Source organism: Drosophila hydei, unplaced genomic scaffold, assembly GCF_003285905.1.
Source record: "Drosophila hydei strain 15085-1641.00,03,60 unplaced genomic scaffold, DhydRS2 tig00000315-arrow-arrow-pilon, whole genome shotgun sequence".
NCBI lineage: Eukaryota > Metazoa > Arthropoda > Insecta > Diptera > Drosophilidae > Drosophila > Drosophila hydei.
In genome coordinates, this window is record NW_022045707.1 from 502355 (window position 1) to 516501 (window position 14147).

The 14147-nt window shown below is 38.3% G+C and overlaps 1 long non-coding RNA gene across 1 annotated transcript; it reads left to right on the forward strand.

Annotated features, from left to right (window-relative positions):
• Positions 1-7750: 7750 nt before the first annotated feature.
• Positions 7751-9749, forward strand: LOC111599932. The gene is made up of 8 exons (XR_002751470.2): positions 7751-8008; positions 8109-8221; positions 8286-8367; positions 8449-8843; positions 8942-9181; positions 9267-9379; positions 9445-9526; positions 9604-9749. It is a non-coding gene; the product is annotated as an uncharacterized LOC111599932 (long non-coding RNA).
• The last annotated feature ends 4398 nt before the right edge of the window (positions 9750-14147 follow it).

The window sequence follows — 14147 nt, forward strand, 5'->3', positions numbered from 1 at the left end:
TGCTTTAGGGAAGCATTTAGCCAGCTGCCAGTTTGCCAGTTGCCAGTTGCCAGTTGCCAGTCTGCAATTTGTCTGCCAGCTGTCGAGGCATTCGAGTGAGGGCGGCTTTAGGGAGGGGCGTGGCATCGACTTGACTCTCAATTTTGCAGCAGCAGTAGCAGTAGCAGCAGCTGCCGGCACTGCATTTTATGGCATACTTTGCGGCGCATTATGCGGCGCGCGACAAAACGAAAATTGTGCAAATTAGCGTTCGCTAGCTCAGTTGCTGTCCCGCTGTCTCGCTGCCTCGATGCCTTGCTGCCACGCTGTCTGTTTGGCTCTGCAGCTGCCTCGTTTGCTTAACACTCATCAATATTTGCATTTCAATTAGCGACAATGCCAACGAGCTTACAACATTCCGCATTAACGTGGTCCAAAATGTCGGGCTAACACAACAAGTTTTCCGTTGCTTAATCAATCGCCGCGTTTTGAGAAGTAATCGAATGTAATAGGCCTTGTCATAATTAAACACGAGTGCCATCAGAGGCAGGGAGTGAGGGGGCGGGAAAGGCAGCTTTATACATTTACAGTTTCACACAGCAATTAACTAATTGAAATGCTTATACGGGAGAGCTTTTGACCTTTATGTTAATTTAATTGTCATAGTTAAATAGAAACATGATTTGTGTAGTAAATATGTCAAGAAAGCAATGAGTAGCAGCTTCGATGTGTATGTAAAGCTATCAATATCTCGAGGCTTTTGCGCTTTAAGTATTAGCCTGCGGGTTGATTAAATTGAAGATGTCGCTGAATTATAGCCTTAAGTGAGTTAAGTCTTTGGACTTTTGAGCTTCAGAAAAGGAATAGAAAGTTATATTCTGCATACATTATTAATATATATATATATATAATTTAATAATATAAATCTAACACTTTCATCTCTTTTGTTTACATAATTTATAAGCTTTTATATTAATTACTTATTAATTACTTAACTTCTTATTAAACGCACTTTATTATATTCCATATTCAATACAAATTTGATGAACTTCGACGGCATTGCCACTCACTCGCCTTGCTGCTGTTGTTGTTGGCGATAAGTTTTTCTGGTCCCCAAGGAACTTGCTCGTAATGAACGCACAATGAAGAGCAAGAAGTTGAGGGAGATAGATTATAGATAGAGTAAGAGCAAGTGGGAGAGGGATAGAGAGAAAAAACGACTTTGTCATGTTTATGACACGCCCCCGGCCCAACATTGACGGCACTTCACAATGTGAGGCAGTGAGATGCGGAGAGAAGGGCAGGACGGGACTTGTCAAAAACAGCCGTTGGCAACTTTTTGATGTGCCAGCGCCGCAGGACAACCTAATAAACGAGCGCAAAGCCTGAAGCTTGGTCAGGCAAAAAACTTTCAGTGACCTTTTTGCTAGGTGAAGCGGGTAGCGCGGCGCAGCAGCAAGATGAAAAATATACCTTTGAAGGATTCACTACACACACACACACACCCATACAAATTGGAATGAATAATAGAATATCATGAGAATATACGAAAAAAAGAAGAAAGCAACCCAAATGAGGTTCAGTTGTTGTTGTCGTTGTTTTTGTGGCGCTTTTGTTGGCAATTTCCGCACTTTATTGACTCGACATTGACTCCAAGGGGGTTCCCTTAGGTTGCAGGAGTCTGTGCGTAAGCCAAACAAACAAACAAACCAACCAAGTGACAAAAGTTGACACATACACTTACGAGATTAAAAAGAAAACAAAAATTGACCAAAATAGCGAGGAAAAGTACTCTAGTCGGGTGTGCCAAACTAGCAGGAGCCTCATATACCATGTCGAGCACTCCTTCTCCTTGTTGTATTTATCTTATATTTACCTTGAAAATCATGCTATGCTCTCATATTTCATTCTTATATTCATCTATGAGTACTAGACATAGGTAGCTGACTAACATACCTCGTCATACGATAAACTCTTATACTCATCTAGAAGTTCATCTGATGATGCTTTGCATTTACTCTTATCTTTGTTCATATCCTCCTACCAAGCTTGACTCTTATACTGTTGTACAGATGACAGAAATACTATAATACTGTAATGCCTTTATAGTCTTGGGTATGATTCTCTTATACGCGTATCTAATGTTTCGCTTATAAGCGTTCTCTCTTATACTGTGACACAGATAAACAGGCACAACCAATGTAGCCCGTGCCGACATTTGCAATGGCTTCGAGGGTATAAAAATGAGCCGCTGAGTTGGCCAAATTGAAAACGGAGCCCTCCACCTGGCCAAGGATCTGGGATCTGTGCGCTGGCAGTTGGCAGCTGCTTTGTGGGAACTTCTGTGCCGCATATTTAATGAGGTGTCGTAAGTTTCTGCCTCAGCAGTTTGACAGCTGTCCGGGGAACGCGCCGGCAACAACAGCTCTCCGTAGACGAATTCCCGCTCTCAGTTAGTTACTTAGTAGTTCTCACAAAGGATGAGGGGGTGGTTATGTGGGAGGTTTGTTTATACAACTTTGATGCTTTGATTTATAGCCACAAAGTAATTTGGCAAATTGCCGGGCAGCTGTTTCCGTCGCAGCCTCTGCGTCTGCCTCTGCCTCTGTCCCTGCCTCTGTCCCTGCCTTCGCCTCCAACTCAACCTCGACTCCATCAATGCCAATTAATTGCCGTTTATTAAGCCATCAATTGTCATTTGACAATTTGAATCCTTAGCTCAGCTGTCCATGTCCGATATTTTAAGCTGTCAATTAACAAATTGTTTTGCTTGGCAACAAAAAAAAAAACAAGCCAAAAGTTGAAAACTTTTTAACTTTTCTTTTTAAAGAGTTTGCGGATCTAAACGCAAACTGTTTAATTACTTAACAGTTTGTAAATCATTTGTTAAAATTCTACACAAATTTATTTTGCTGCTTCCCAGTTGATTGACAGACTGGCTGATTGCTTGACTGATTAAGCAAATTGAAAAAAAAATTGGAAAAAACAACAATCTGTTAAAGCCAAGTGTCATTTGTAATTTTTGTCATTTCATGTAATGGGATATATTAAGGTATATGAGTTTCTCATCCAGGTCCACTGCAGAGTCAATCTAGCTCTGCCCGTCTATCTCGCGAAATCTTAATGCATCCACACAATATGGAGCTTAAATTAAACTTTTTTCCCCATTAAGTTAAGACTTTTGAACTCTGGATATTCTCCAGTCTGGCAATCCCAACCGCTGCACTTTAACTTGCTTACTAGCTTACAGGGTATTGTCTATTGTTGGCCCCTACTTTTCCTTAAGGTTATTTTCATTTCACACTCTCCATGTGTGCATCGCTTCAATGTTGCCCTTAAGTATATATCAGAGCTACGCCCAGTCCACAGCGCTATTAACGCCGCCCGTATTTATTTTTTTTTGGTAGCCATAAGTCAAATGTGGCTTAAAAAAGTCAGAAGGCCAAGAAAACGTTAGACGAACGCATAATTGTGCAGCGAACTGTATTAAACAGGGTCATATGCACAATTATAAGAATAACAAGAGACGACAACAACAACAACAACAACAAGTGGCACAACATCTTGATTCTATTTTGCTTTGTTTACCAAGCGGAAGTCTTTGAAAGCAGCTTCCAAAAAAGAAGAGCTCAGTTCAGTTGCCACGCCCCTCATTGGCGTCATGGCTGGGCGGCTGCGTCTCGGTCGAGAGGCACTCGAACGGAAAGCGCTTTGCTTTTTTGCTTTTATATATTTCTTTTACACAAAAGACTAGCATTTATATATATATATATATATATATATATGTATATATAAATATTATTGTTGCTTTACTCAAAATTTTTATTTAATTGAACGAATTCACAATTTTAGCAACAGCAATAATTTGCTCTAATTGATGTGATATTGTTATGTGCTCGCTTAGGGACAATTGTAGGCGGGGTATATTGGCTTTTGCAGCACGTGAGACGTGAGAAACCAAGTTCATGATATTTATTCACTATAAATATTATATCTATAACTATATATATTATCTTCTCAGCTGGGGCTTCCGCAATTTTATTACATTTTCTCTGCTCTTCCTTTCTTATGGAGACGCGTCTCTATCCCAGTCATGGCTAGCAATCTACAGACTTAGGTTGCCAAAGACCTGTTTGCATGGTGTAAGGCGTAAGGCGGAGTGGCTGCGCCTTCTTTCGTTTACCCATCGCCACAGCTGCTATTGCAGCTGCTTGAGGCTGGCATTGCAAATCATAAAAGCTGCCAATCGCATTGCCACTGAACAACTAATTCCGTAATTACAAATCCATAAATCAATGCTCACGAGGGTGGCTGCAGGGGTGTTCTGCATTCAAGTTCTTGGCAAAAATCAATACGCTACCTCTCATTTGCCCTTTTGCGCCTCACTCAGCTTGCATGCTCCGTGCTGCAACGCACTTGGGATCCAATAAGTGAGGTCATTTATGTAGTCTGGCATACCCCGGCTTACCCTCTACTCATTGCTTAGGCGCTTTACCTGCGCCATTACATGCCGGGTTGTTGATAAGCAAAAGAGGGCAGACAGCGAAAGGGTCATTGGGCCTGAGCAAGGGACGAGTAAGAAAGAAAAGCTGTCAGTGCGCATTTCCCTTCTTCACTACAGGACTCAATTTATAATTTGCTCGAGTTGCGTTGCATTTTAATCGAACTTCATATACGATATATACATATATATATATATATATATATATATATATATATATATATAAATGTATATATATGCCTGTGTGTGGCTTCCGTTGGCTGTTCAATATATTTGCGAAAGAACCCGAACTGCAGACGTATCCGAGTTGATTTAGTTGATAATGCGATTTCTAGCCACACAGACTTTGCATTTCTTGTGGTTAATGGAAAAGGGTCCAAACAGCGGGGGCTTCGGGTCTCAAGTTAATTGGCAAACAGATAAGCTGCAAGTCTTTGCCATTAGCTGGCAAAGTTAATTTATGCAAATGCCTCATACACACTGTTTAAATACTTGTGTCATTAGGACACAGCGATAAACGAGGCTAAGCTAAAAGCTAAAGGCTAAGCCAAAAGCAAATCTCGCAGGCACCGCAAACTTCAATTTGCAAAATGTGCTCAACCACACACACAGGGACAGAGACGGAGACAGCTACAGAGAGAGAGAGAGAGAGAAAGAGAGAGAGAAATATAGGTAGGGAGAGCGATGGGGAGAAAAGGAGACAGACTGTATCTGGTCAAGATGCAGATACCACATCAAAAGCATTTTACATTCGTTCGCATAAATCTGATTTAATTAATTTAACGTGTCCACAGAATTGGATTTCAATTTCCCAAAACGAGTTGCAAAATATTTTAAAGGCATCACATGTAATTTTATCTTGATTTCCACCTTTTTTTGAACTCCCATGCACCGACCAAATTGATTTTGGCTCTTTCTACTCTAACTTCTCTGTCGCTCTCTCTAGCTATCTCCCTCACTCTTTGTATCTGTGTCTCGCTCTGCGATTGTTTTGGAATTGATATTGAAAGCTGTCAATTTGCATTTGACATCCAGTTTTCCAGTTCTCCAATTTGTGTGTTTTTATTTTTGCAAAAATGCACTTTTTTCCGCCATTTTGCCTTTACTTTTGCCTTCGCTCTGGCGGGTTTGTTTTTATTTCGTATACTGTGTATGTGAGAACATGTAGGTATATTAGAAGAGCATTTTGGAAAATGCGATATTTCTTAGTCAAACTTTGTAATTGTTAAATATCAAAAAAGTGAGCAGTAAACGTATACACAGCATATAACAATGTATGTATTTACACCAACAATCAATCTATATAACTCTTTTAGGTTGATCGATAAATATCGATTATTCAAGAACTGATTGTGCAAGTGTTGGCTCTATGAAAGATATACTCTCACAATAAATCAATCAAGCATTGCTCTACAATTGAAATCGATAAATATTTAAAATCGATTTTCGACAGAAAGCTTCAATTCTTAACAAACAGAAAGGAATATTATGCATTTCATGGAAGTAATCATTAGCAATCGATAAATATCGGTAAGACTTAATCGTCATTCTTTCACCTTCTCATTTGGTTCTTCTGCATAGAAAATGTAACTCCCTACTGGGTATCCATACCGTTGTCTTATCTCGATAGCTTTCAATATTTTGCGCAATTTTTTGACTGTTGATTTTTCCACCATTCGCCTTTGGTTTGGGTGCGAGTACAGGAAAATCTGCAGCAGCTCTGACTTTGATGTGTTTGACATTGTTATATTTTTTCGCTTTTCAAATTTTATTGTTTCGCTTTCGTTGCTGCTGCTGTTGCTGCTGCTGCACACGTGGCCCCAAAGAGCAGGTCTCGGTGCAAAGTGTTCAATCGGAAACAGAAGCAATGGCAACAACAACAACAACAACAGCTCGAACAGCAATTTGCGGAAACAGCATCACAATTTTAGTTGCTAATGTCGACGTCAACGACTTTGTCAGCTCTCAGTTCTATATGAAAAAAAATGTGTCAACTGCATGCAAATGGTTTAATGGGACACGTTAATTGAGCAGAATTTAAGGTAAGTCACATTAATTGTGAAGGCACATGAAGATGAAGGGAAATGTCTTTAAATCACATCAAACAATAGAATATTGAACAACAAGCATTCCAAGACAGAATTTACTGAGGTCGAATATTCATTTTAATTGACATCTATCTGTATAAGCTTCAAATGCAATAGGCAATAGTATTGTAATCGGGAGTGCTCGACTTCGGGACACCCTGAACCCTGCGGAGTTTTGCTACTCTTCCTTCATAAACACATAATAAATAAGAAATTCGCAAGAAGGAAAACACCTAATCGATTTCGATCGATAGATAATAGGGGAAAAGGAGGAGTTTTCGAAAGAGGAAAAGGAGGAAACAAACTCAAAGCACTGAAAATGATTTTAAACTGTTTTTTTTTTTTTTGCTGCGAATTCTAAGAGAAGATTTAGGACAGTATAAATTTCTAGCAGTCATATGACGAGACCCACAAAATTAGCTGAAAGCTTATTAAATATTCAGCAGCCGACATGAAGATGGCAAACAACAACGAGACAGAGGAGAAGGAAAGTAAGCCTGAGGGCTATGGAACTGTATTCAAATCTAGGCTACAACTTTTGCCTAATGCAATAAACGTGTTGGACCCACAGCCACATGTAAATGGAGAAAACACGAGCGCAACTGGGGCTACCGCCAGCAATTCCCCAGGAAGTCAACGCAACGACGTACACACAGACGCGCACGCACACGTGCATGTATGTGTGCCACTTGGAACACAATCAAATGCATGGGCCTAAGGATATTTTCATGTTGCTAACAATGAAAACTTACAGCAGAGACAGTCCCGGCAAGCGTGAGTGGGAAGCATAGACGTAGAGTTTATATTCTCTTTTTGATAGCTCATCCCATTTCCATGATCGATAATTGCTTTCGCAGAAAGATACCATGATCGATAATTGCTTTCGCAAAAAGATACCAATTTCGCAAAAACATAAATTATTTATTCTTTATTGTATTTTCCACGTCTTCTCCGAATCACATTACACCCTGATTACCCATTTCCAATGGGTTTGGCGTGTAACAAGTTCGCGGCGCAGTCAGCAGTCAGCAGAGCGCATGCCTCTGGGTATCTCCAAGTCGGGCATTCTCACATTTCGGTTACCAGCTCCCAATTCTGTGATTTGAAACTCTGCTGTGACATATTAAATCGAACTCAATCCAAGTGAGCTATGTTATACATATACATATACATGTATATATATCTCATTTTAGCACATATTTTTTGGTTATTACGTTACATCTGTTATATGTGTTAAGGAATACATTTTGTAATTGTGAAAATAAATTTGACGAATACTTTCGACGATTTGCTTAATTTTCGTAAATTTCAAGTATGTGCAAAGGTAACGGTGGTGGTGGTGGATCAAGTAATTGTTCGTTACGTGATTTGTCAAAGATCTTTGCGATATGGACTATAGTTGTAGGAGCTGGTGCTATATTAGTGTGTATATTACAGCTTAGTAAGTATTGATATATTATATAAGATATGTGATATATTATAATATATGATCTATAAAGACGAGTTGTATTATCCTAATGTATTATCTTCTCCATTATTAGCTGTAAAATTGAATTCTGAATACAAATACATTCAACATTTTACTTTTGTCTATTTGGGTTTCGCTGTTCTACATTTAATCAGTGGGTTAATCTTGATGTATGCGGTTATGAAAGTAAGTATACCACAAACAGGATTGTTAACCATCCATATCTTTTTCATTTTCATCCTCTATTCAGAAAAAGGCCTGCCTATTTCTACTTGGTATTATACTAAGTTCCATTTATCCTTACATCTTATTTTTCTGTATTGTACCACTAGGTAAGCTTAAGCCGCAACAATCTTTATAATCTACGACTCAAATAATTATTTATTCTTTAATTTAACTTCCCTTCTATTTAGGTCTTCAAATATTTTTTACTGTCGTTGGGTGCAGATATTATAGGGAGGAGTTACGCGGCAATTAACTCTAGATGTATTTTTATGTTGCTAACTATGAAAACTAAAGTATAGACGTGGAGTTTATATTCTATTTTGGATAGCTCATCACAAAAACACAAAGTATATATACTTTTTTGTATTTGCTACGTCTCCTTCTGTCTGCTATATACATTTTCCGAATCACATTATACCCTGTTTACCCATGTAAAATGGTTTTGGTGTGTAACAAGTTAGCGGCGCAATCAGCAATCAGCAGTCAGCGGAGCGCATGCCCCTGATTATCTCCAAGTCGGGCATTCTCACATTTCGGATACCAGCTCCCAATTCTGTGACATATGAAATCGAACTCAGTCCAAGTGAGCTTTGCTATATATATATATATATATATATATATATATATATATATATATATATATATATCTCATACATTTTAACACATATTATTGAATAATAGCGTTATATGTGTTATGTGTTGTGTTAAGAAATATATTTTATAATTGAGAAAATAAATTTGACGAACACATCCGACGACGCTGTGCGAAATTTTCGTAAATTTCAAGTATGTGTAAAGGCAAAGATGATGGTGGTGGTGGTGGATCATGTAATTGTGCGTTACGGAATGTGGCAATAACCTTTGCATGTTGGACTATATTTTTAGGAGCTGTAGGTATTTTATGTTGGGGATACTTTATCAGTAAGTATTGATATATTATATATATGTCTAATATATGGTCTATAAATACGATTTGTATCATCCATACTATCTTCTCCATTATTAGCATTAAAATATAAATATGAAGACAGAAGATCTTACGTGTTGTCTATTGTCTTATTGGCTTTGTCTATTCTACATTTAATCAGTGGGTTAATCTTGGTGTATGGGATTGTGAAAGTAAGTATACTACAAACAGGATTGTTAGCCATCCATATATTTTTTCATTTTCATCCTCTATTTAGAAAATAGCCCACATATTTCTAATTGGTATTATACTAAGTTCCATTTATCCTTACCTTCTAGTGGGCTTAATAATACCAGCAGGTAAGTTTAAGCAGCAACATTCTTCGTAATCTACGATTCGAATTATTATTCTTTAATTTAACTTCCCTTCTATTTAGCTCTTCAAGTCCTTTTTACTATCTGTGGCTGCCGCTATTTAAAAAAGGACTTAAACAGTGAGTCCCAGAAGTAAAATTGATTTTTTCTATCGTAAGACAAATTGTATAAGTAAAGTATCGAAATCGGCAATCGATTAGACATTCGAATAAATGTTGTATATATATAATGTTCTCCATATATTTACTTGATTCATATCTATATGTATATAATTTATATTAAGTTCTTTGTCTCGGTCCAGCGGCGTGAGCTCATAGATTGTGGTCTTATGAAGATAATGGTGGAGGCTTGACTTCGCCCCTTTCACTTACTGGCCTTGTGGCTCCGTTGCCTCAGTGCAAGTAGCTTTATTGTTAATCAATACGTGTTTCGTACGAGACTAAACTTAAATCTAGAATCCGAAGTGGCTAGAAGCTATTGCATTAAAGAGAATACAACAATAGGCATGCCGACTAAGCGCAAACGATAACGCGGCTCTTGCAACACGAGCAAGGGATCATATTACCGACTCTGACCGTTGCGATCAGGAAGTTGACCAGCCACATTCAGCAGTGTCAGCAGTATGCTCGCAATCGCTGACCCATGCTAAGGTGGACAATAAGGAGTCAAACTGTAACGTGTCTAATAACGTTTCGTTTTTCGCGCTGATGCAGTGAGCCCCTGGATCCACTGAAAAAAGGAATAATTTGTAGAGGGGCGAGGCCTAGCCCCCATATATGCCACTCTACTATATGCAAGATGTCTCCTAGCCGAACACACCTGACCGGAACAGGTTCGGTGTCTATGGGTTTTCGAGTTTGAGTCGCGCGAATATGGTAATACGAATTGGTAAAAATAGCAGTGAAGGTGTGTCTCTGCATGTGCGTAGGCGGGTATGTAAATATTTAATGTTTAAATTTAAAAATATAATTATATTTTGCCTGGGCGCGCAATCAGCATGATGTCCTGGCTTTGCGGCGTTGAATACTCCGTTTCTGGCTTCCTGCCAGTCAGCCTGCCAATTCAATTCGTTTGCATAAATTTTGCTGCTAGCGGGTGCGGGGAAGCAATGGGTGCGGTGGGCGTCTGGGGGTCTGCCGACCTACCGCTGTGTAGGTCAGAATACCGAGGCCCTGCGGCTCTTTTATGCTAACTATACGGCGGATATATCTATGCAGAGTTGACGCTGTTTGTTTTTATGGCTCGAGCTTCCTTGAAAATAAGTCAACGTAAGTACCAGATCGAAAAACTTTATCAGTTCATCTCTTCCATCTTTCTATCTCTCTAACTGTCCCCTCTTTACTATAGGGTATCTTCTAGTCAGTCACTGTTAAGTGCAACACTGACTTGTTTATTTCCCTATGCGAAATTCGATTTTAATGTGCCGGCAAATGCCTGAAATATTTGCAAGAGTGGTTGGGTGGGTGGGTGGTTGGTTGCGTGGGTGGTTGATTGGTTGTACTTTGGTGGTGGCGTCTTGGTTGCTGCCTGGCTTCTGCTCTTGTTTTGATTGTCTTGCTTTAAAACAATTTCGGCTATTTGTCTGTGTCTCAGTGGCATGCATAAATAATCAAAGCGAATGCAAATAAACAAAAGCCTTAACTGAGTTTGTTTTTCTTTGTGTTCTTAGCCTTAGTATAGAATATTGCTTTCAAATAAGCATAATTGCTAATTAAGTTGCAAGTTATCCCAGTTTGTGTGTGTCTTTAACTTGCTCAATAATTCAAAGAGCCGATTGACTTCAGAGCTGAGCCACGCAGGCTCCTCGGTGGGTCATAAATCATCATTTATATTATTAACAAGGGAATCCAAGATGGACAAAACACGAACACTTGCGTTTGTGTATGTGTGCGCGCGTGTGTGTGTGTGACCACAAATGCCATGGGAATGTAAGTCCGTTGTCCGTTGTCCGTGCCCAAAATATTTTGCTTGCGAAGAACATCAAACGTTGTTTGCCAGTACGAGAAGGACATGATCATTAATGTGTTGCATATTTATGGGCGCAGCGCGAGAAAGCCTTTTCCGGGCCAGCCAGCCAGTAAGTCATATATGAAGCCAAATTGAGGACCTGCGAAAGACAACAATTGCATGTGCGACTACAGTGGCTGTTAAATGTTAAATGTTAAATGTTAAATGTTAAATGTTAAATGTTAAATGTTAAATGTTAAATGTTAAATGTTAAATGTTAAATGTTAAATGTTAAATGTTAAATGTTAAATGTTAAATGTTAAATGTTAAATGTTAAATGTTAAATGTTAAATGTTAAATGTTAAATGTTAAATGTTAAATGTTAAATGTTAAATGTTAAATGTTAAATGTTAAATGTTAAATGTTAAATGTTAAATGTTAAATGTTAAATGTTAAATGTTAAATGTTAAATGTTAAATGTTAAATGTTAAATGTTAAATGTTAAATGTTAAATGTTAAATGTTAAATGTTAAATGTTAAATGTTAAATGTTAAATGTTAAATGTTAAATGTTAAATGTTAAATGTTAAATGTTAAATGTTAAATGTTAAATGTTAAATGTTAAATGTTAAATGTTAAATGTTAAATGTTAAATGTTAAATGTTAAATGTTAAATGTTAAATGTTAAATGTTAAATGTTAAATGTTAAATGTTAAATGTTAAATGTTAAATGTTAAATGTTAAATGTTAAATGTTAAATGTTAAATGTTAAATGTTAAATGTTAAATGTTAAATGTTAAATGTTAAATGTTAAATGTTAAATGTTAAATGTTAAATGTTAAATGTTAAATGTTAAATGTTAAATGTTAAATGTTAAATGTTAAATGTTAAATGTTAATGTTAAATGTTAAATGTTAAATGTTAAATGTTAAATGTTAAATGTTAAATGTTAATGTTAAATGTTAAATGTTAAATGTTAAATGTTAAATGTTAAATGTTAAATGTTAAATGTTAAATGTTAAATGTTCCCTGTTCCCTGTTCCCTGTTCCCTGTTCCCTGTTTCCCTGTTCCATGTTCCCTGTTCTGTTCCCTGTTCCCTGTTCCCTGTTCCCTGTTCCCTGTTACCCTGTCCCTGTTCCCTGTTCCTGTTCCTTTCCTGTTCCCTGTTCCCTGTTCCCTGTTCCCTGTTCCCTGTTCCCTGTTCCCTGTTCCCTGTTCCTGTTCCCTGTTCATGTTCCCTGTTCCTGTTCCCTGTTCCCTGTTCACTGATTCCCTGTTCCCTGTTCCTGTTCCCTGTTTCCCTGTTCCATGTTCCCTGTTCCCTGTTCCCTGTTCCCTGTTCCCTGTTCCCTGTTCCCTGTTCCCTGTTCCTGTTCCCTGTTCCTGTTCCCTGTTCCCTGTTCCCTGTTCCCTGTTCCCTGTTCCCTGTTCCCTGTTCCCTGTTCCCTGTTCCTGTTCCCTGTTCCCCTGTTCCCTGTTCCCTGTTCCCTGTTCCCTGTTCCCTGTTCCCTGTTTCCATGTGTTTCTTTAACTACCTGCCATGTGTCTGCATTTGCGTGCATGCTTTTTGCAACTACTGTTTATATGTTGGAAAGCTCGTATGTTAAACTTATAAAAAGTTTAGTTGACCGGGTTAGTTGTTGCAGCAGCAGGTCGTGCCGCCGTCTGGCTGGGTGTGAGTGCGTGTGTGATGGACTACGGTTGGAGGACTGCAGTCTCCAGTCAGCCAGTGCTCTTGCATGTTTTATAGCTTTGACCTTAATCCCATCGTGACCAGAGTTCTTTGCCTCTATATGTATGTGTGTGTGTCTGAGTCAGAGTATGTGACGTGTGAAGGTGTTTGTCTTTGGGGCTATTGTTTTGATGGTGTTGCTAAAAGGTGAGCACCCGCAGGCCGAAATGTTTAAGCAATATTTGAATACAATAAAAATGCTAGCAAAATGAACAATCGATACTCAGCTATCGGTTGTTGCGTATCGAAAAAGTCTTCCTTTAATATAAAACATTACAAATATAAGTGAATGGGAAATGGGAATGGAATCGAATTAAATAAGCCATTATCCAATATAAAATATCGATTAATTTATCGATTAACCAATCGAAAATTCTTTTCTTTTGTGTATAGTTACAAATTTCTAAGAATATAAGTAAACTGAGTAAATCATTAAGATATTCCTTAGAGCAGAGTAGGCAAAGGACGTTTAATACCGCGAATACCCTGTAAAATGTGAGGGTACATGCTGGCCGATAAATTTGAATAATTTCATTGATTCCCAATCTGCAAGTGAATACCCTGACCATTGCTTAGAAGTCATGCATATCGCTTTGAATGCATTTCTTTGCAACTCCTCGTGTTCGCTTCTCAATTAGACTTTGGCTTGAATTTGAATACATATTTTGCCAGCAGTCTATGAGAATCGAATCTCTAGCTGAAATTGTAGTCGTAAGTTAGGCTGTTGCCTTCGGGCCATTGGGGCCTTTGTGCATGTGGGGCCAAACATATGTTAGCTGAATTTATTGTTATTGAATGGTCAAAGACTCAAAGTGAGTAGAGCCAAATAGACACACACAAAAACAGACACCGAGAAACAGAGAGAGATAGAGACAGAGACAGAGACAGAGACAGAGAGAGAAAGACCGATTGTGTAAGGGAACATTT